Here is a 24,336-nt window from a genome sequence, read left to right as displayed (position 1 = left end):
ATGGTAGCTCTATTTTTAGTTTTTTAAGGAAACTCCATACTGTTCTCCATAGTGGCTGCACCAATTTACATTCCCTCCAATAGTGCAGAAGGGTTCCTTTTCTCCACACCCTCTCCAGCAGTTATTGTTTGTAGGTTTTTTTGATGATGACCATTCTGACTGGTGTGAAGTGATACCTAATTGTAGTTTTCATTTACATTTCTCTAATAATTAGTGATGTTGAGCATCTTTTCATGTGCTTTTTAGCCATCTGTATGTCTTCTTTGGAGAACTGTCTATTTAGATCTTCTGCCCATTTTTTGGATTGGATTGTTTTTTGATACTGAGCTGCATGAGCTGTTTGTACATTTTGGAGATTAATCCCTTGTCAGTTGCTTCATCTGCAAATATTTTCTCCCATTCTGAGGGTTTTCTTTTCATTTTGTTTATGGCTTCTTTTGCTGTGCAAAAGGTTTTACGTTTACTTAGGTTCCATTTGTTTATTTTTGTTTTTATTTCCTTTACTCTGGGAGGCAGACTGAAAAAGATTTTGCTGTGATTTATGTCAAAGAGCGTTCTATGTTTTCCTCTAAGAGTTTTATAGTATCCGGCCTTACACTTAGGTCTTTAATCCATTTTGAGTTTATTTTTGTGTATGGTGTTAGAAAATGTTCTAATTTCATTCTTTTACATGTAGCTGTCCAGTTTTCCCAGCACCAGTTGTTGAAGAGACTGTCTTTTCTCCATTGTGTGTGTGTGTGTGTGTGTGTGTGTGTATATATATATAGATATATATTTTTTTTTTTTTTTTTTTTTTTAATAAGAGAAAAACTTGGGCTTCCCTGGTGGCGCAGTGGTTGAGAGTCCACCTGCCGATGCAGGGGATGCGGGTTCGTGCCCCGGTCTGGGAAGATCCCCCATGCCGTGGAGCGGCTGGGCCCGTGAGCCATGGCCGCTGAGCCTGCGCGTCCGGAGCCTGTAGCTCCGCAACGGGAGAGGCCACAACGGTGAGAGGCCCGCGTACCGCAATAAAAACAAACAAAACAAAACAAAACAAAAAACAAAAAAAAAAAAAGAGAAAAACTTTTTTTCAAACAGGATCAGTGGTATGTATGCTATAGCAAAGGCTGGTTGTAACAGCAGTTTCATTTCAAACATGCATTGATGCACAAATGTAACACTGTTAATGATCAATTACTGCTAAAATGTGGATTAAATCCATCAATTTGCCAATTCTGACATTTATTATAGACCCTATTATTTACTTTAGTAGTAGAGGGTAATTTTCATCAGAAGAAAATGAAAACAACCTTACATTTCTACTAATGTAATGAACTGTATCCCCAGTACTGCTCTGAAATTATACCTCTAGGTTGTTAAGAGAAATTCTAACTTCATCCAAATGTATTATTTAACTGATAATCTTCAGTCATCATCTACTGTTGGCTTGATGTTACTTCTCTTCTTATCTGACCCCAACAATTAAATGCCAGTGTTTCTCAGCTCTTCAGCTAAAGGCTATTTTTTCTCCTACTTCTGTGCACACAGCATTAGTGAGAACTATTTTACCCAAATCAGCCTTGATTGCACTAATTCTTCCTCTTGTTGAAAGGGACCCTATGTTCAACATAAGCACTTCATTCTTAGACAGCTTTTGCACCTTTGCTGCTTTTTTGTCTCCTTCTGTGCATACACCAAGAAGTCATCTAAGTAGGAAATAGGAAATTTCCAATTCTGAGAAGATCTCAGGTAAAGCTCCAACTGCACCAAGCACCTGCCCCACCATTCTGTCAGCCCGGCACAAAGTGGGGTCAATTTTTGTTCCAGCTCCAATAAGACCCCCTGGAGCAGCATACTGAAGATCACTGTGTTCCACAAAAAGTGATACAATTTTGGAAAAGATTGGTTTACACATGAGTTTTCCTTTGCTATCTTTGGAAACAATACCAGGTCTGACTGCTATCTCCTGGCCCACCTGAAACATGTAAGTGAGTAATCAAAATATGTGGGACAACGCAAAAAAATATGGAACATTTCATGAATTTGTGTGTCATCCTTGCGCAGGGTCCATGCTAATCTTCTCTGTATCGTTCCAATTTTAGTATATGTGCTGCCAAAGCGAGCATTCTCCATTGTATATTTTTGCCTCCTTTGTCATAGATTAGGTGACCATAGGGACATGGGTTTATCACCGGACTTTCTATCTGTTCCATTGATCTATATTTCTGTTTTTGTGCCAGTACCATACTGTTTTGATGACTGTAGCTTTGTAGTATAGTCTGAAGTCAGGGAGTCGGATTCCTCCAGTTCCATTTTTCTTTCTCAAGATTGCTTTGGCTATTTGTGGGCTTTAGTGTTTCCATACATATTGTAAAATGTTTTGTTCTAATTCTGTGAAAAATGCCATTGGTAATTTGATAGGGATTGCATTGCTATTATTAAGTCCTTGTCCATCTAACTCCATCTAATATCTGGATCAACTTTGAGGTGTTTTATATAATGTGCATTTCTCTTGGTTTTGGTCACGTAGTCTTATCTTTTTTTGTGCCTAGTAATTTTCAACTGAATGCCTGTAATTACTTGTAAAATAATGGTAGTGATTTCAGACATTATTTATTCTGGAGGTTCAGCCTTACTTATGCCAGGCAGATGGAGTAGGAGGTGATCACATTAATTCAAACAAGAATGGTACAGTTGTAAATGCCAGTCTGTAGCCTTTGGTTCTCGTAAAACAGCAGTGAAGTCCATCCTGATTCTCAGAGACCTTCTGTTTATGTTTTTAATCTCCTAACCTGTACAGCCTCAGATGTCCTGAAGGCACTACTAAATGTAGTCAAGGCACTTGAATTCCCCTTCCCTCAACATCACCACCAAAAAACTGCTGGTTTTTCTGTGTCCTAGCAGTGACCCTCCATGAGTATAAGGCTGGAATTTTCAGATTTCTACGTACAGATAATCAGTGAATGCCTACAGGGTAAAAGTGACTAAAGAAATCAGTTCTCCTTTCAGATTTTTTGCTACCACTGTCTGGGGCAATTTTGTTCTCATTGCCCCCAACAGCTCTCTGATCCCTTTAAATAAATTATTTTTCTCAGTTGTTCTTGAAAGGAGTGCTGGAATGTTGTAAACCACTTGATCCCACCCAGAAGCAGAAGCTAAAGCCTTTTATTTCAAAACACACTGAATTTTTGTGAATAAATGATTCTCAAGAATAAAAAATCAAGGGCCAGAAGACACAACATGGAATATATACCATAAAAATTGATGAAAAACAGAATAAAGACCTAGATTTCCAGACTGTCAAGGAATCCAACTTAAAAAACAAGGATCTATTCCATGTAGACCATGTGATTAGTCACAATATGTATGTATGAGTATGCATAAATATATGAATGTATATACACATATGCATATGTTAAATTTGTGCTTATCTTCTTTTCTTTAAGAGTTGAAAAGGTAAGGAATAGAAACTGAATGCAGTTTTACTACATGCCTGCATAAATTTTTAGTCATGTTATTAAAGTAGAAATCTGTCTTTGGTTTGTTTTATTGTGCTTCATTCTTTCTTAGTTCTTCTGGCAAAATAATATTTCAAATTTCTTTTGGAAACCCATCTGTATTAGTCAGGATTCTCCAGAAAAACTGAACCAATAGGGTTCTAAGAAGTCCCATGATCTGCCATCTGCAAGTTGGACATCCAGGAAAACTTACGGTGTAGTTCAGTCCGAGTCTGAAGGCCTGAGGAACAGGGGAGTCAATGTTGTAAGTCCCAGCCTGAGTCTGAAGGCCTAAGAACTATGGTAGCTGATAATGCAAATCCTAGTCCAAGTGTAGGAGAAGACTGATGTCCCAGCTCAAATAGGCAGAGAAGGAACAAATTCTCCCTTCTTCTGCCTTTTGTTCTATTCAGGCCCTCAATGGATTGGATCATGCGCGCCCACATTGGGGAGGGCAATCTGCTTTACTGAGTTCAACAATTCATATGTTAATCTTATCTGGAGACATATCCAGAAATAATGCTTAGCTAAATACCTGGGCAAACTGACACATAAAATTAACCATCACACCCTCCTTCCCCACTCACAATCTAGCTTCAGGGATAGACCTGGATTGTCCTAAGGCAGTCAGTATATTTCATTCCTTTGGCCACAACAATCATTTCAGAGATAAGTAAATAAGCACATGATCCCTATTAGTCCAAGCCAAGTTAGCTAGCCCCAATTCCAGGATTTCTATTTTTGATAATTTGCTTTTCCCTTTTAGACTTCAACTGGGAAGCATAAAGGCTGAAGTTTCTAGCTCCATATAACCTGAAAATTAAGTTAGTATACAGAGGAAAACAAACAAAATCCAGAGATGGAATAAAACTTCAGAGAGCAAGACTTTCCTGAAGCTGAAAAAAGGAATGAACTACTGATACATGCAACATGGACGAATTTCAAAATCATCATGCTGAAAGAAGCCAGATACAAAAGAGTACATATTATACGATTCTATTAATATAACCTTCTAGAAAATGCAAATGAAATTATAGTGACAAAAAGCAGATCAGGGATTACCGGGGCCAGGGGTGGAGGGATGGATAGATTGGAAAGCAGAACAATCTTTTGGTTGGGATGACTGAAATGCTCTGTATCTTTATTATGATGGACACATATCTGTCAAAATTCACTTAACTGGGGGCTTCCCTGGTGGCTCAGTGGTTGAGAATCTGCCAGCCAATGCAGGGGACACGGGTTCGAGCCCTGGTCTGGGAAGATCCCGCATGCCGTGGAGCAACTGGGCCCATGAGCCACAATTACTGAGCCTGCGCGTCTGGAGCCTGTGCTCCGCAACAAGAGAGGCCGCGACAGTGAGAGGCGTGCGTACCGCGATGAACAGTGGCCCCCGCTCGCCGTAACTAGAGAAAGCCCTCGCACAGAAACGAAGACCCAACACAGCCAAAAATAAATAAATTAATTAATTAAAAAAAAGAAATGGCCATATTAAAAAAAAATTCACTGAACTGTATACCCCTACGATGGATGCAATTTATTGTATTTAAATGATACCTCAATAAAGTTGACTAAAATTACAGTTAACAACTGAACAAAAAGTAATCTCTGGAAGTTAGCCTTATCCTTGATCTTTCAGTTATTTGAAAAATAAGCTTTTTTTTTTTTTTAAAGAAATTTTGGGAGTGATTTTCTGATCCTTGAAACAAGCAAGCCGTATCTGATACAATTATATTAGGTTTACCATGGTAAGCAAATATATTAATATATTTTTGAAAGATAGTCAGTAGTGGTTGAATTAAAGGACTTAAGGTGCTTAATGACTCAGCTTTCTTTTAAATAAAAAAATGGTTCTCCAATAATGCTGATTAACGCGTTTTATTTTTAATCCTGAGTGTCCAACAAAGTTTCTTAAGGTGTTACATTGTTTCAGAGTTGTTACTTAAAGATTTTCCTGATCACTGATTTAGTATTTTTTCTGTTCACACTTACTCAAAATTGGACATGAAATAATATGTAATTCTCCAAGTTACATTATCATACATTTGCATAGTTACAAGCCATATTTTTGGCTTTCTCTCTTGTTTCAATTATCTTATCTTGTCTCATTTAATTTTTAGAATATTTTTTGGATCTTAACGTTTTCCCATTTCCCCTTAAAGTTATATGGGAAAATATTAGTTTTAGAGAAATGTGAATTTTAAAACACCCAATGCTTTATAATAAATACATTCCAAACATAGGACTGATAGCTCAAGACTCAGGAAAATGCTGCGTATGTATAGAGAATTACGGTCTTACAACTAAGGAAGTTGAAAGTGTGCTTGAGACAGATACACACATTAAATTTTTATTAAAGAATTATAAATCTTATAGAACACAAAAAGCGACTACACATGAATTACACTGAAACTTACGTCAGAGATATATACTACTATCTAACAAGAGCTGCCACCAGGACAAAATTGATACACCCAATGGAAATTCTGTATCAAGTTTCAAGAGTTAAGTTAAGCAATCTGACAGTTTTTGGGAACAAATGTACTCACCGCACTAAGAGAATCTTTTCTCCCTTTTACTTCCTCATTAGTAGTCACAGAAAAGAAAAAAATGGAAGATTTTAAATAAAATTATTCTTTATCTCAGCAGTTTCATTTGACCAAAATAGTTTTTCTGATTCAAGTAAAATCATATACAATAATTATTATAAATCCTTGTTAAAATATTTTAGTTGTTACCTAACTTATGCCACTTAATTCTGCTGCTTTTCCTCTGTTTCAAACATTTAAAATTGTCTTCTTCTGAATTCTTTCATATTTTAACAACTTAATTATCAGTTATTTTCCTCAAGTTTTCATTATCTTCCAGGTGATACACATTATTATTACACATAATTCCTTTAGGATACTGTCTGTAGCTGAGCGTTATCCACCTAGATGGATGCCTACACCAAAATGATTCCATTTTTGAAGTAGAATATCATCTTTTTTGCAGCTTTTATGTAATAATATTAATTGCCTTTATCTTTTAATAATATAATAGGTATATTGTCAATTGCTTCTGTCTAGAAAAATGAGGTAATTATAATTTTTATTTCAAATTCCCTGACGTGCTGAGATTAGGACACTGACAATGTGTAGCCATCATAGGATTTGAAGTATATTGTTAAAATACTATTTATATTTAAAGCTGGTAAAATCAATGTCTGCTTTATGTTTTTCAATTCCTAATATGGTGATTTGTACTAAGCACTTAATACTTTATTTGACTTGGTGATTCTCCGATATACTAGGTTAACAACTGTCTATACAACTATCTAAAGAATTAACAACTATCTAAAGAAAATAAGACCTAGAATAGGGTTCTTATCCTGGGGCACATGGATGGGGTTGGGAGGGTAATAAACTCCTTGAAACTATAAACAAATTTCTGTGCATGTGTGTTTTTTAAGGGAAAAGCTTCAAAACCGGCATTTGCTTCTCAAAAGGGTTTAAATACATAAAATGTTAAAAACTAGTTATATGGAGAAATAAAGAGCACCTATCTCTTACCAAAAGATAGAATTATTTCTTTTATACACCAAGGAGGCTTGACATTAACTGTACTATCATGGAAATGTCTTGTTATATAATCAAGAATTTGAATATTACAGGAAAGCATCACTGAGTATATGACATCTGGCTTCAGTCTATAATTAAGAGGTCTGAAAACAAAAAAATACTGAAACAAATAAATCAATAAAAACTAAACTTTGTTAAACTAAACTGTCATAGGTAAGAATACCTCAATTTTGAGAATAATAAAGTTTATATAATATGTAAGTATCATTTGAATATTATAAAATAATAAAAAATGTACAAAATAATTATTTAAAAAGTACATGTCCCTAAATTGGAAACAATGACAAGCGAAGCAATGACAGGCAAGTTGAAACATCAACCTATATCCAAACCACTAAAGATAATAAATTAACAAAATAATGTAATACATGTTAGACCACATTCATTTCTCTCTGAAAAGGTATTGAATTTTCATTTTTTTCAGTAACTTCTTTATATTGTGAATGAAAATACATCTGTACAATATACTGAAGTTTCTCACCAGCCTTTTTCCAATCAGTGAACAAAAAGCAAAACATATCTATAAAAGTAATTATATATTATAATCTATAGATTATGTAAATAATGCATTATCTTATGTACACATGTAAGTATAGGAAGAGATAAAATGTATAAACTAATTAAATGATTGCAACAGAAAACTGAAGTATAAAGTTTAGTTCTTTCTCTGTATTATAAAAAACCCCAGCCATCATGAAGGCCTGTGCCATTCTTAGGCCACTTTCAGGCAGACTCTGAAAAGCTGGAAAGTAAACACAGGTGTTTTAAAACTAGAGCTGCTGTCACGGACAACCACAAACACCCTTAACTCTGATGTGGCAACGCCTCTTTCCCGCCCTCTGTTTTTTAAAGCAATGCCCGAAAAGAAAATGTCAAATGTTTCACCTTTCAACACCTCAAAACAAGTAAGAGCTTAAAGTATTGTTTTGCAAACCTCTAGCAAATAGATCATTTTTTCACTACTTTTAAATCTAGCCAATTAAACACTACTTGCATAAAACAAAAGCAGAATTTCGTAAAGAATTACTACCACCCCCAACTTTACACCCCCCTCTACCACCATATTTTATAGTACTTTAGTTTCTGAGAGCAAAATCTTTTGTTTGACCACACTTAGATAGCTTGTTCTGTTGTATAATTTTTACAGAAAGTATCTGATCTTCTATAAGGTTTAACATTACAAATCAGAAATAAATAAGAATCCTTTTTAGAAAAAGCAGTCAAGTACCTTTGGTTACAATGCAAGGAAAGATTTAGATTAAGAAAAATTCAAAGCTTGAAAATATGTAATTCTCCTTTAGAAAACTGTGCTAATGAATACCTAAACAGGGGTAGAAATTGTTTACAGAGAAAAATAGAAAGCAAAATAACTTCCAAACTGCTACAGAGGAACTCCAAACTGAGAAAAATAGAAAGCAAAATAATTTCCAAACTGCTACTGCTATGGAACTCATATTCATAAAACAAACCAATTTTCTAATACTGAAATATCATTAGTATAAAAAGTCCCCACATAATACTATAAAAGAGCCCCCCAAAGCAAAGATAACACTAATTAACAGTTGATGAGCTATTACATAACTACTGAATATAAAAACCAAGTGAATGAATTATGTACATTTTACTGTAATCATCAAGAAACAGGTGCTGTTAAAAGAATGGCCAAGTTTCTGTCAGTCCAAGTAAATCTTGGGGAATATTTTGAGAGGTTTAGCCGTACCCTCAGAATTCCACACATAATTCCTTTCTGCAATTCATATTATAACTGCTCTGTGAAATCATACTTGTGTATTTGAGTATTCATAATAAAACACTAGTAGTTTCTCATTGCCCGAAGTTATTTTGTAAAGAGAGATACTTGCCTTTCAAGAAGACAAGAAAATGATAAAATAAAAAGTAATCAACAGGAATAAAAATTAAGAGTGAATAACGTTTTTAATTAGTACATACACTTTTCAAAAATTTCCTCAGATATGTTATAATTTTTTCTTGTACTACCTTTTTTCAAAATTTAAAGAACTACATCAGAGCTGCACGATATTGGCTAATCAGAGGCAATCAACTGTAAATGAGAGAAAAGCAAATAAACTTTTCCATCTTGTTCCAATTCACGCATGTATTGCTTCATCTCACATGTGAAGGACATTATACAGCATTAAGGGACAAAATAATAATATGAAGTTGTGACATAAACCAACAAAGTAAAGAAATTTAGAATTATGTTTGACAGTTCTGAACTAAGTCCACTGTACTTTGGTATCACAACACATACATGATACCTACAAGCACAAAGGAGCAAGGAAAGGGCAGTGTGTCAGCCTTAGAAGTTAATTTCCTGCTTTTGTTGGTTTATATTATCATCTAATATTACGTAAACAATCTGTTTCTAGGCAATTTATTTTTTCCATGATGAGCTGAGCTCATTTGGATGCTACCTTTCAGCATATAAAAACCCAGTTTAACTGCAACAGCACAGAAGCCCACAATGGAATACTATTTAAAAATCAATTTACAAAAATGTAAGATATACAATATCCACTTAACTGGAAAGAACATTATTACTTATATTTTACAACCTCTCAAAAGGTAAAGGTAATTGACAACAGAATTTATTAAAAAAACACATGATTTACCTTAGAATATTTAGAGTTTATTAGTAATTATTTCTTGGTCTTTCTAAAGTAAAGTGATTACTTGAAAACTTATGGATCTAGATAAAAGTCAACGTAAGTGACTACTAACACAAGTTAGATTCCAGAAACTTTTCAGAAGAATAAGTGAATTTTTTAAGAGGCAACTCAGAGTTAAAACCTGATCACCATATAATGCAACAAAAATACAGGGGACATATGTACTTTTTGATCAGTGATCATGACTTAATTTCATCATCCTCTTATTCTAGTAAAAATGAATAGTCATTCTATTTAAAATGAATAATTATGTACAAAAATTTAATTTTAAAAACTGGCACTTTTAGAAAGGACAGAAAAGTTCATATATCTTCAGAGTAAAATGCACAAAAATGATTCTGGACTTAATATAGCAAGTATCAAAAGGAAGTGAAGATTTAATGAAATAGTCATAAACTGCAAATAATACAGTACTGGAAATAGAATATTGGAATATACTGGGAAGACTTCTATGGGGTATATAAAATCACACTGTATGATTCTGTGAAATTATTAAGGAAGCAGAAATACAAGAAAATATAAATGTCATTCAGATACAATTATGGTTGTGCAAGATTCAAAGTTAACGTTTTCTAAAGAAAGGGTTACAAGTTATCAGAACTCCTGAGGCTGCTATTTATCTAAAAATACTCGAGTTTTTTCAAGACTATGAAATATATTTTAAAACACATATTTAATATGAATATAAGATAATAAAAATGTTGGTGGTATATTTTGTATTGTATTGAACTTTAAATACTAAGCAATAAATTATAGGATCTTTTAAAATGTGTCTACGAGTCACTAGGCAAGAGTGATTTTTCAAGATGCCTTTTTTGTTTCAGTTAAAATTAAAATCCATGCTGTCTAATCCTTGGAGTCAATTTGTAATTAAGGGGATTTGATGAGAGACCAGGCACTGAATTAATGATAAAATTTAATATCTGCTTTAATGCATCAACATAACAGAAAAACTAACCAACACTGAACAACAGAATGAAGTCATTTTGATAGAGAAGACATACTATAGCTATGACAATTTATGTCAAATGTTAGTTTTCTAAATAAATTAAATATGCCAAAGTTCTGTAGATGTATTACTAAAAACTATGTGTCTAAAAACCACTCAAGTCAAAAATGCTACTACAATAAGGATTTGCTTGGTACAGAAAACTATACTGTTAAATATAGTTACTTTTATTGAGAATTTTATGTAATCTCTAATGAAGGACTTGACTGCTTTCTATCATCATGTCTGAAATCAGAAATATTTTTACTTAGTAGTCAAAGTAAATTAATTGTATTTGATAATCTAAAGTTTTAAAAAAATATATATTTTACTTTAGAAAGAACATGTAATATTAAAAAATCCATCAAATTAAATTTCATAGTATTTTAAATAACCATCTGGATTTTGCACTACACTTTTCACAGTATTACTACACTGGAGTTCACAAGAGATTTTAATATGTCATTTATTCCAAATCACTATGAGGTACAACCTTGTATAGAATGTGGTTGCTGGAAATGCTAAAAATGAAAGAGAAAATTTTCATTTGGCCAGCAATCTCTGTGTAGCCTCATCTAGCTTATCCCTAAAATACCAAAAAAGAACTTTATAAAAGACATAAAACTGATGATACCACAAAAATACTGATATCAGACCAATCCAGAAATCAATTAGAAAATTAAACAGAACTAAAATTAAAAAGCACAATTGGTAGAAAACAAATGTTATTATTTTCAGAAACAAAAATTCCATAGGCCTAAAGAAGGTTGGGGAAATATTTTGCCCCTATTTTATGTCTAAACACCAAGTCTACACCAGTAAGGTTCCAAATTCAGTGCAATATATTCCAATTCACTATGCTTTGGGTCAGGCCCAGATTTATTATTTTGTAAACATTCTTTTCATGATTCTGATACATGCCTCTGTTAAGAACCATTAACCTATACTCATTACCTAACAACCAATCGAGTGGACCTTTATTGTCTTTAAAGGTTCCCAGGGTACTATTTCCAACAATGTATCATGGACTCTGCTCTTTTATACCTTCTTGGCCACCATAATACCAAAGACCAATAGGTCAGGAAAAAAAGAGAGGAGATAATGAGGTGAGAGCGTAAGACAAGGGGAAGGTAGGACTGCTGATGTGGGCAGACCTAGGAAAGACTTGGGAAGAAGTCCTGGGAGCACTGAGAGTTCTCACATATTACATTTCTTTTCAGATCAGTACTTATTTTGTTATTAAAACAATTTCATTCTAACACAAATCCCTCTCCAGTTTGGCCAGAGACAAGAGAGGACTCTGGCCAAACTGAAGGCAGGATGAGTAGATATTATCTGGACAAAGGAAGTAAGGCAATAGATGATGCAGAGCATTTCAGTCAGAGGAAATACTAGGTCCAAAGACCAAATGATACAAAGACTGGAGAAAAATTCCAGGATCTATCTAAAGTCAGCTCACATAATGGTGAATCTGCCTGGTGTGCCTAAAACTGTCTCCTATTGAAGGTGTATGTCTTCATTCAAGTAGTCATTTTGATTAATTTTTAATTTATTTATTTATTTATTTTTTTTGCAGTATGCAGGCCTCTCACTGTTGTGGCCTCTCCCGTTGCAGAGCACAGGCTCCGGACGCGCAGGCTCAGCGGCCATGGCTCACGGGCCCAGCCACTCCGCGGCATGTGGGATCTTCCTGTTGATTAATTTTTTAGCATTATTACAAAATGCATAAAACAGGAGGGAAGCATGAAATGTAATTTTATATTTCTATCATTATTTATCAAAATAATATCTAAATTCCTAAAATAGTACTATGAAAGTCAAAATTAAAAAAATATTAGTAACCAATGTTAGGAGCAATTAAATGCAAGTATTCACAAGTATTACGTTTGGGGTTTGCCACTGATAATCTCCATAGAAGTTTCCCACATGTAATTCAGTATTCCTTTTATGTAAGGGGTAATAGTTCACAGTTGTTTCATCTGAACCTCATCAGTTTTATTGTATCTTGGTGTACCTGATGAACTTACACAGGCTTCAATGATTTGGCTATACCTGGTGCAGTAATCCACAGAGCCACCCTTTAATGTAATTGTTCATTTCAGAGAGCCTATAATGAATGCTGTCACAGCAATTCCCCATTTGGTATGCAAAGACTGTAAACCTGGTCTAGCTGAGAGTCTTGCTTTTTATAAAGAAAGAAAAACTTTATCACGTGGAAAACAAAGCCTGGCACGGGAACAGAATGCTATTAGGAACCAGGATAGAATTTCTCTCCATCTCCCTGGTTCAGAATTTTGTGTTTTTTAATATATTGGCCCCAACTTTTCCAATTGGCTGATTCATAACTTCAGAGTACTCATGGCCTACAGCAGTCTACCTGGCCCTAAGCCTACCTTGGGATCGTTTGGTTCAGCATTCAAAGCTCACTGTCCTGTTCTCTCTCAGTTTCCCAATTCCAAATTATTAAATTATCATCAGATCTATCAATCTTTTTGAACCAGGCTAAACAGGTCATAACTAGATACCTTTGGGCTAGAGAGGCACGCATCAGATTTCTTATAAAAGGAGAATGGTTAAGCATATGTTAGCTATTATTCTCTCCATCTTAAAATCTTCCTCCAGGTCACATTCACATTACACTCTAACCCTTACACTTTTTTTTTTTTTTTTTTTGCGGTGCGCGGGCCTCTCACTGTTGTGGCCTCTCCCGTTGTGGAGCACAGCCTCCGGATGCGCAGGCTCAGCGGCCATGGCTCATGGGTCCAGACGTTCCGCGGCATGTGGGATCTTCCCGGACCAGGGCACGAACCCGCGGCCCCTGCATTGGCAGGCGGACTCTCAACCACTGCGCCACCAGGGAAGCCCCTAACCCTTACACTTTTACTTCACAGAAAAGCTCCTAAAAAATAATCTACCTCTCTTCCACTTTTAAACTTTTCATTACCTATACAATTTACTAGATTCAAGGTTACCACCGGAACCACTGAACTGAAACTGCAACTACAAAGCTACCACTGCCTTCCTAACTGTCAGATCAAATGGACACTTGTGATTTTATTTGACTTCTCTGTAGCATTTGACACTGTGAACTACCCCTGTCACAGAACTTTATTCTATTCTGAATCTACGATAACACAATCTCTTTGTAATCCTTTTATTGTTCTGACTATTCCTTCTTAGTCTCCTTTGTGAACCACTTATTTTTGTGCACGAACAGAGAAATGTTGGAATTTACTATTGTTTCATTTATTTCTTTTCTTGTAAATCTGACCTCTGAAAACTCTCATACACTTCAGTGATTTGAACTGCAACCTGCATAAGATCTGGTATCATCCTCTCCCTTCTCAAGTAATTTCCTGCCACTGTACTTCCCACTGTATGGTCACTTATGCTCTAAGACAAAGATGTACATGCAAGACTATTTTTCAAAGTTTTGCTTATGATATTGAACAGTTGGAATCAAAATATTCTAAATAGAAGACAGAAAATTACATGCTATGTATCAAGCACAGGGATCTACAGAGCCAACAAATGGATGATGCAGATTTGTATTTATATATAGAGAAAGATCTTTATGACATATTTGGTAAGTTACTCCATTTTTGTTTAAATTAAATCCATAACAATATAGAGAAAAAAGGCCTGGAATCATTGGCTTCAAGTGGTACAGGTGCCTGTTTCTGGAGCCACTGCTGTGGCCAAGGGAATCTGACATTCTGATTTGTCAGACCTGAGGCCACAGAGGTATATCACCTCCAACAAAACCACATCTGAGAATGAGGGAAAGTCTGTTTCTTACAGGAGAACAAGGGTTATAAAAATCGGGTGAAGGATGAATAAACTCTGAGTAGCAAAATTACTGCTGAACAGCACCATTATACTAGGTAAGTGTAAAAACAAAACAAAACAGAGAAAAAAAAAAGAAAGAAAAAGCAGTTGCTATCGTCTGAATTTTTTCATCACTCCAAAATTTCTATGTTGAAATCCTAACCCCCAAAGATGATGGTATTAGGAAGTACGAGCTTTGGTTTGGGAGGTGCTTAGGTCATGAGCATGGAGGCTTCATGGTACTGATGTTCTTTTAAAAGACACCCCACAGTGATCCCTTGCCCCTTCTACCGCATGAGGACACAGCGAGAAGGTGCCGGCTATTAAAAAGGGAGAGGGCCCTAACCAGATCATTATCATACTGCTGCCTTGATGTTGGACTTCCCAGCCTCCAAAATTGTAAGAAATAAATTTCTGCTACTTATAAGGTACTTAGTCTGTGATATTTTGTTATAGCAGTCTGAATGAACCAAGAGAGTAGTGCTAATACATATATCAGAAATAGAAGACTTAAAGGTATGAAGCTGCAAGCAGTCTGAAGAGGAATATTATATAATGACGGAATGTACATGTATAGCCTAAGAAGATATAGTAGTCATAAACACTATATAACAAAGAATAGAGCAGACAAATGTATAAAGCAAGAAATTCCTAGCAATATGAGAAAATTATAAAAATGCAACTATAGTGGAAGCTTAAATTGAGTTCAACTGAATATATATTGAACCTCATGCTCTGTGAACAGAGACTATTTATTTAGTTGATGATACCTTTCAAAGTGGACTATTTATATGGTGAGAAATAAAACATTAATATGTTTTAAAATATAGGAATTTAAATTATATTGTCTAAATTACCCTGGATCAACCAAAAAAATCAAAACAGAACTTGTGAAAAAAAGTGAACATTTGATCCCTCCCAAAACTATAAGGCACAGTTGGAATTATAGTCAAGAGTAAAATGTGTAGCCTTATAATTTTACTTAAAAAAAAGACTTAGGTAAGCTAATTAACTTGTAAAAATTAGAACAAAAAAGAGAATAAAAAGATTGAAACGGTAAACAGAAATGGAAAATTTAACAAGTTGAAAGGATAAATAAAACCAAGAACTAATTAAAAGAAAATAAAATGCATAAAGCCCAGGAAAGACTTTATAAGAAAAAAGAGAGAGAGAAGAAGAGAAAGAGAAAGCAAATATATGCCACAATACAGACGAGACAGTGAATACAGAGAAATAGAAGAGATTCAAAAATTAAGAAAATTATCTATAGTTCTATCATACCAAATCTGGTAAGTTAAAGGGAATAGGGTGTTTCCTAGCAAAACATACAGACCAACAAAACTGACTTAAGAAACAGAAAAACTAGATAAATATATTGAAACAATTGAAAAGGCAATTAAATATTCTCTGTTATAAAAAGGCACCAAGAATACATGGTTTTAAAAATGGATTCTATTTAATACTTAAGGCAAGATCATTCTAATGCAATTTTTTTAAACTTTTTTTTTTTGGCCACTCCCCTCGGCATGTGGGATCTTAGTTCCCCAACGAGGGACTGAACCCGCACCCCCTGCATTGGAAGCGCAGAGTCTTAACCACTGGACGGCCAGAGAGTCCCCATTCTAACGCAATTTTAAACTTGTCAAGACCACAGCTGAAGGCAGAAATTTTGGTCATTCACTAAGCTAGTAACATTAACATCAAAATGGATACAGCCAAAACAAGCCAGAACAAAGCTGGAGGACTCAGGTCATGATGACATGCCTACTACGAAGCTACAGTGATCAATAGTGTGGTACCAGCATACAGATAGATATATTAGATCAATGGAACAGAACTGACAGTCCAGAGCTAAACCCTCATATTTATGACCAACTGACTTTTGAGATGGTATCAAGACAATTCTGTGCGGGAAAAACAGTCTTTCAACAAATGGTGCAGAGAAAACTGGATATCCACATGTAAAGAAAGTATCTGGACTCCTACCTTACACAGTATCTAAAAATTCACTAAAAATTTATCAAACATCTAAATGTTCAACCTAAACGTCCATCAGCTAATGAACTGATAAACAGAATACAGTCTATCTATACAATGAATATTATGTATCAACCAAAAAGGAATGAGGTGCTGATACATGCTATAACATGAATAAACCTTGAAAATATTATGCTCAGTGAAAAAAGCCTGTCACAAAGGATCACATATTCTATGATTTCATTTACACAAAATATCCAGAAAGGCAAATCTACAGAGACAGAAAGTAGTTTAGCGGTTGCTTGGGACTAGGGGAAGGATGTTAGCAGGAATGGGGAATGATAGCTAATGTGTACAGGATGTTTTAGGTGAGTGTTGAAAATGTTCTAAAATTAGACTGTGGTGATGGCTGAACAAATATGAGAATATACCAAAAAACACTGAATTGTAAACAGTAGATAAGTGAATTTTATGGTACATGAAACATTTATCAATAAAGCTGTAAAATGCAAAAAACAAAACCACTGATGGACAAAAGACCAAGAGAAAGCAAACAAAAACCAACAGAAAAAATGGGGAAAAAACATGAACAAATACTTCTATTTATTTATATTCACACACACAATCCCTTGAACATATGAAAAAAATTCAAACTTATTAATAATTAGAGAAATACTTTGGTAAAACAAAACAAAACCTGATACAGTAAAAAAAAAAACCCTCTAGGTAATTTTCATTTATATTTGAGATTGTGAACTTTGGAGATCAGTTGCCTTGGTTCAGATCTGAGGTCCACCAGTTACTATTACTCATAACATTGGTCACGTTAGTAAACACATGTTGCTCAGTTTCTTACCCTATAAAATTATAAACAGTTGTACCAACTATCTCAAAGAGTCACTTTGAGGTCTAAATACTACTTAAACACTATATGTAAAGCATTAGTAACAGTTCCTGGTACTCAGTAAGTACTGTATGAGGGCAGACTATTATAAGTTTTAAAATTCTCAGGAGAACAATGACAAAACAAATCCAAAATTTATTCAAGGAATTGTTCAACATCAAGAACTCAATAAAATGTGTTACATCTACTAATAAAAACTTTTTAAAAATTCTTGAAAGAAACTACTTAAATATGACGAAACAGTATCAAAATCCAACAGTAGATGTAATGTTTATGCCTAGGTCTCAGAAAGCTGGAACAAGTTGTCATTCCACATTGACAATAGGAAAAGCTGAATAAGGCACAACGTCATAACTTTTCTTGAGCTCATTAGACAGCTAAGCTCAGGAAGACAACCAGTCCTAATTTCAAGGAGGGACAAGCATCAAGGCAAATGGGGTACACAGACTAGCTCACCTAGAACAGAACATGAGAAAAAGGGTCAGTCACCACACAGAACCTTCAGAAATTCCTGACAAAAGGGGGTTTGCACCTACTGGTAGATTTTTCCCCACAGATCTCCACCAGGTGCTCATGAGAAATATCAAACATAGGGTAGAAAACCAGAGATACCTTCCTACAGTGATAGACACTTGCAGGGGATATGGGGGAGGGAACTGGCTGCTGCTATAGAAAGGAGCAAACCACACCCCCCACCCCCACTCCAGTCCCAGTTCCTTATTCGAACAGAACAAAAGCCATCTACAGCTAACAGAGGGGCATTAACCCTCAGGGCACAGAAAAAAAAAAAATCCTGCTTGGGAATGGTAGAAGAAAGAACTCTTTCTATCCGTGGGTGAGTGGCAGGAAATAGACCTGGGCACAGGATCCTATACCAATACCATTAGATAGCTTCTACACTGAGAGAGGGGAATGAAAGTCTCTCATACAATACCTGCCTCAGATAGAGGTCAGAGTTTGTCTGCCATGGAAAGGAATCCTGAGGAAGCCTGACCCCAAAGTCCAAGCACAAAGGGACTGCATAAGATTGAAGCAGAAAACCCTCAGTCCTCCAACACCAGATGATAAAAATCAGCATTCTAATGCTGGGAGAAGGGCAAGAGTGTACAGTGAGATACCCTCCAGGTGTAAGTATATAGTATCAACTGAAAACAAAACGGTGGAGTATGAACATTGAAAAAAGTCCTCCAGTACCTGAGCTTCCATCCTGAGCATAAGGCAACAGCAACCCATTCCAAGAGCAACTTGAAACTTAGGATGCACTAACAGTGACCATAGCAATAACAAAACCCAAATCCATATCAACTCCTGAGTGAATCAACTCAATACTCACACTACTGGCCTGATGGAAGAAGTATTGTTCTATTCACAAGGTCCAGCATTCAAAAAAAAAATTATGAGACACATGAAAAGCAAAAGCAAAACAAACAAACAACAAATATGTCAAAAGACAACGCAATCACAAAACCAGACTCAGAGATGATCCATATACTGGAACTATCCAACTGAGACTCTAAATTATGAAGGAAAATATAAAATCCCATGGTAAGTGTCAAAACTAATTGGTGTAATTTAGAATCCATTCTCACTAAAATTAGGTAAAAGTCAGGTAAAATAGAGTAACTGTTATAATTCCTAGTCAAGATTAATTTGGCAGGTCTAGAAACTATGAGAGGGGAGAGGGAATATTATTAAAATTTCCTTTATATATCTTAGCACTGTTTTCACTGGCTATGATGAATATGTAAATTTTTAAACAATGTATTATTTTGAAATAATTCAAGACCCACAAAAACTTGCAGAGTAAGAAGAGTTCCTGTGTAGACGTCATCTAACTTCTCCCAATGATACATATGTACCATAGTATATTATCAAAGCCAGGAAATTGACATTGGAACAATTCTATTAACTCGGATATAAACCTTATATGGATTTCACCTGTTTTTAAATCCTCCCTCCATTACTTTCTGGTATAATTCAATGACGCTTTAATATTATAAAATTATAACTGTTATCACTACAAAGAAACTCCCTGTTACCCTTTAAGAATCATAGCCTGCTCCACAACCTAACTCCCAGAAACCACTGGTCTGTTCTCTATCACAATGATTTTGTTACTTTGAGACTGTTATATAAGTAGAATCATATGAACAGAACCGTTAGAGATTGGCTTTTCTCATTTAGCATAATGCCCTTGAGACCCATCCAAGTTGTTGTATGTATCAATAAACTGTTCCTTTTTATTGCTGAGTAATATAAGCATACCTCAGAGATAATGTGGGTTCGGTTCCAGACCACTGCAATAAAATGAATATCGCAATAAAGCGAGTCACATGAATTTTTTGGTTTCCCAGTGCATATAAAAGTTATGCTTATACTATTAAGTGTGCAATAGCATTATGTCTAAAAAATGTACATATTTTAATTTAAAAATATTTTATTGCTAAAAAATGCTACCATCATCTGACAACACAGGGTTGCCATAATCTTCAATTTGTAAAAACATGTAATATCTGCAAAGCACAATTAAGCAAAGCACAATAAACTAACATACGCTGGTACTTCATGATATAGTCATCTATGAATATTATAATAATACTGTAAATACTAAACACTGATCTAACAAAAAGATGAGAAAGGTAAATCCTTATCTTCATAGTAGAAAGTCAATTAATAATAACTAAAAAGGAAATATCAAGAAATAGTATAAGCTTTTCATTTAGAAATATAGTATAGATACAGAATAAATTGCTAAGAGTTGAAAGTGATTTCTTTTCTGGAGCAGAAACCAGGAGAGGTAAGATGAGGATGCTGATTACAATGTTTTTATTAAAACCCGTATGTAATCATTCATTTTCAAAAATATGTGCTTTATCAAAAATAAAAATTTGAAAAATAATAAAATTTTTGTTTGCTAAATGGGATTGAATATTTACAGGAAAATAGTATTTCACAGCAGTGTTTATAAGAGTGCAAAATTGCGAGCAACCTAAATATTTAACATTAAGGGAAGATTTAAGAAAATCATGATACATTTGTGGATTGCCATTATGTAATATATTAAGGTGATATTTATAGAATAAGTGTACTGGATAATACTTATGAAGTGCTAAGCAGGGAAAGCAGGATACTAAATTGTACCTGTGGTATTAATTCACTCAACAGATATTTATTCAATGGCTGCTATAGGTATTTTCAGGAGATACATCTATAGCTAGTTTCAGCTGGTACACAAAGGTATAGCTATACAAATTGTTAACATTTGGCATCTGTTATGATTGGTCATATTTGTGACTTATTGACTGTCAAGTATTTATAATACCATCAGTAGATACAGAGGTATATGAAGTAAACAAAAATCCCTGACCTCATGGAGCATTTATTCCCATCAGGAAAAGAGACAACAAATATAAGATGCAAGATGGCTTCAGGCAATCACTTATTTCCCATGTTTTTATTTTTTTTTCTATTTCCACTTTATTTTAGTGGCCTTTTCAGATTCCTTATCTTCTCAATAATGTTGTAAAATATTCTTAAAATAATAGCCTCCTTTTTTATTGTTCTTATCAGGAAAGTCACGATATCTGTTTTCTTACACTGCTGAAAATGTTAGACTTAGTAAAGGTTTTGGGGTAGAAAAGTGTCACCTGTGTTTTAGAATGACAGCTAATGGAAGTGTGACAACTGATTACAAAGGTGAGAAACTGAGGACAAAAATGTTAGTTAGGAGGGTACTATTACCATCTAGATCATGAACTTGACATAGGGTAGAGGTAGGATAATACAAAGGAGACAAATCACTGTCGCAGAATTGACAGGACTGGATGCTCTATCACTTTGTAGTAGGTGAAAGTTTGAAAGGATATGAAGATTATGTCAATGATATTAGCCTACATGTCTAGGAGTATGGTAGTGCCATTAATTAATAGATGTTAACTGATCAATTTGGAAGTAAATAGAAAACTGCTAAGAATAATTTAAATTATAGGGCATTATGTCACCAGAAAAATGTCGGGGTATAGTTGCTTGAAGTTCTCAAAGTGGCTCACTGGCTAAAGGGCTCAATGATGTTAAAGGCCAGCTTCTGCTTCTCTTGGCGTTTGCTTCATAGCTATAAAATTGCTGCTGCTGTTCCAGGCAGCAAGTAAGTGTTCAAAGTAATAAGAAGGGAAGAAACAGTGCCTGCTGCACCTGTCATGTCAGGAAAACAAAAACCTATCCAGAGACACTCTTCCTTCTTCTCCCACCCCTGCTGCAGAATTCCTCTTATGTCTCATTGGCAAAAAAAAAAGGCTCAGAAAGTGTTTAACTTTTCCAGCTTCTATAAAGCTGTAAAGGCAAACAAAGGAGACTATAACTAAGAATAAATGTTAAGTTATACAGTCAATAGTGTTTCGCTCAGGTCCTGACTTCCTCCTAGGTTGAAGAGAGGGCTTAGGAAGTCGAATTAGGGATTTGTTTTTAAGTTTATTGAGGTTAAGGAGTCATTAAGATATCCAAGTGGAAGGGCAGACAAAGCATCTGTTAGGATACAAATGATAGATGATATCACAGAACGGATGAAATTAGAAGAGACAACCCTGCAATAAACAAAACACCAAATGCTGGCAAGAATACGGAGTAACAGAAACTTGTCATTCATTACTGGTGGGAATGCAAAATGGCATAGCCATTTTGGAAGACAGTTTGGTGGTTCCTTACCAAACTAAACATACTCTTACCATACGATTCAGCAATCATAGTTCTTGGTATTTACCCCAGTGAGTTGAAAAACTTATGTCCACAGAAAAACCTGCATGTGGATGCTTACAGCAGCTTTACTCATAATTGCCAAAATTTGGAAGCAACCAAGAGGTCCTTCATTAGGGGGGTGAATAAATAAACTGTGGTACATTCAGACAATACTAAAAAGAGTGAAGTATAAAGCCATCAGAAGATATGGATGAACTTTAAATGCATATTACTAAGTGAAAGAAACCAATCTGAAAAGAACTACTACATGACATTCTGGAAAAGACAAAACTATGGACACAGTAAAAAGATCAATGGCTGGTACATGTTGGGGGGAAGGAGGGATATAAATAGGTGGAACACAAAGGATTTTTAGAGTGAAACTCTTCTGTATGATACTATAATGGTACATACTTGTCATTTATATTTCTCAAAACCCACAGAATATACAACACTAAGAGTGAACCCTAATGTAAACTATGGACTTTGGGTTACACTGATGTAGGTTCATGTATTGTAACAAATGTACAACTCTTGCACCGGATGCTAAAGGCATGTGGATATATGGGGCATGGAATATGAGGGAGCTCTGTAGTTTGCTCGATTTTGCCGTGAAGCTAAAACTGCTCTAACATAATAAAGTTTGGGGTTTTTTCCAGAAAGAAAAATTAAGGGAATAATCACATAACCCAGGGGAACATTTATACCTTAGGAATTGGTAGAAAACGAGGCACCAGCTAAAGAATAACAATCAAAGAAAAGAAAAATGATGAGGATATAGAAATAAAGAACTACAAGGAAGAATTTCATGAAGGCAGGGGCCAACAAGATTGAAATGTGTTCCTCTTAGGCTGACTGGGTTATTGAGAAGGATATGAAATGATAAGTTTTACAGGTTTAACCACCAGAGGTCACCTATAATTTAAGAAAGCATGTCTTTCAATGGAATTACAGTGTTGAAGGCCAATTGTAGGAGGTTAAAAATGTGTGATAAGGAAGGTAAATAAATAAAATAAAAGAGGAAAGAAAGGCACTTTATATGACATTTCTTATTAAATCTAATGCCTGCATATTTATGGTTAATCTAAATTTACTTTAAAATCATTAAATGTTCAAAACTGTGTTCACCAAGAAACAAATTTCTTAATATAAGTGGATAAAATTTATTTTAAAAGAGAAAATAATCTATCTTTTAATTTAAGTAACTCTCAGGGTATAGATTAGCATCAGTATAAATTCAGCCCCTCATCCTATACGTACCACTGTGTTCTACTTATTATTAGAGAAAATTGCAAATATTATAAAAGTAGGGAAAGTGTCATGCTAGCAGATTTATCTAGTATATATTCCATGCTACTTCAAAAATAATGCATATAAGTGATCACCAAAAGTCTAATTTTATGCTCTTTCATAAAAATTAATTTAGAAAGAATTTCCTGGTTATTAGAATAAACAAAGACATTATTATTCAAATAGCACTAGATTACTAAAAAGTATATCCACGTATGATAATCATGTATCTGCAATAGTCATCACTTTGGAAAGTTCTATGCAATGTATGACCATTAGCTTAGATTTTTTTTTTTTTTTTTTGCGGTACGTGGGTCTCTCACTGCTGTGGCCTCTCCCGCTGCGGAGCACAGGCTCTGGACGCGCAGGCCCAGCGGCCACGGCTCACGGGCCCGGCCGCTCCGCGGCATGTGGGATGCTCCCAGACTGGGGCACGAACCCGTGTCCCCTGCATGAGCAGGCGGACTCCCAACCACTGCGCCACCAGAGAAGCCCAAATTTTTTTCCATACCTATACCTAGGACTGTTTCCTTTAGGAATTATAGCATAATACAATGAAATAAAACGTAAAATTTTCAGCTCTCATCCTATTCAAATTTATTTATTTATTTATATTACTTTTATTACTGATGCTAATAATAGTACTACTTATGTTAACCTCCAGGTTTCTTTTGGTCTACAGTTTGCCTTCTAATTTTAATAATCTCTTAGGAATATGCATCTTTTTCTCTTCATAAATAGCAGCTGCCACTTAATTCAAGTTAATGTAAATACACAACCAAAAATGCCAGAATAAAGACTATGCAATTATTACATAACTTAACCTAGAATTTTT

General features: G+C 34.9%; 1 protein-coding gene, 1 non-coding gene and 1 pseudogene across 6 annotated transcripts in view; all 3 read right to left on the bottom strand.

Annotated features, from left to right (window-relative positions):
* Positions 1-24,336, bottom strand: part of MIPOL1 (mirror-image polydactyly 1) — a 305,514-nt gene that overhangs the window by 130,170 nt on the left and 151,008 nt on the right. The gene's annotated exons all lie outside the window — the stretch shown is intronic.
* LOC125963492 (eukaryotic translation initiation factor 2 subunit 3-like) lies at positions 1,074-4,363 on the bottom strand (annotated as a pseudogene).
* LOC117201416 (U6 spliceosomal RNA) lies at positions 1,999-2,105 on the bottom strand. Its single transcript, XR_004483434.1, has one exon. It is a non-coding gene; the product is annotated as a U6 spliceosomal RNA (small nuclear RNA).

The sequence above is a fragment of the Orcinus orca genome, chromosome 2 (genome assembly GCF_937001465.1).
Source record: "Orcinus orca chromosome 2, mOrcOrc1.1, whole genome shotgun sequence".
NCBI classification, from domain to species: Eukaryota; Metazoa; Chordata; class Mammalia; order Artiodactyla; family Delphinidae; genus Orcinus; species Orcinus orca.
This window is presented reverse-complemented; position numbering and strand designations above follow the sequence as displayed.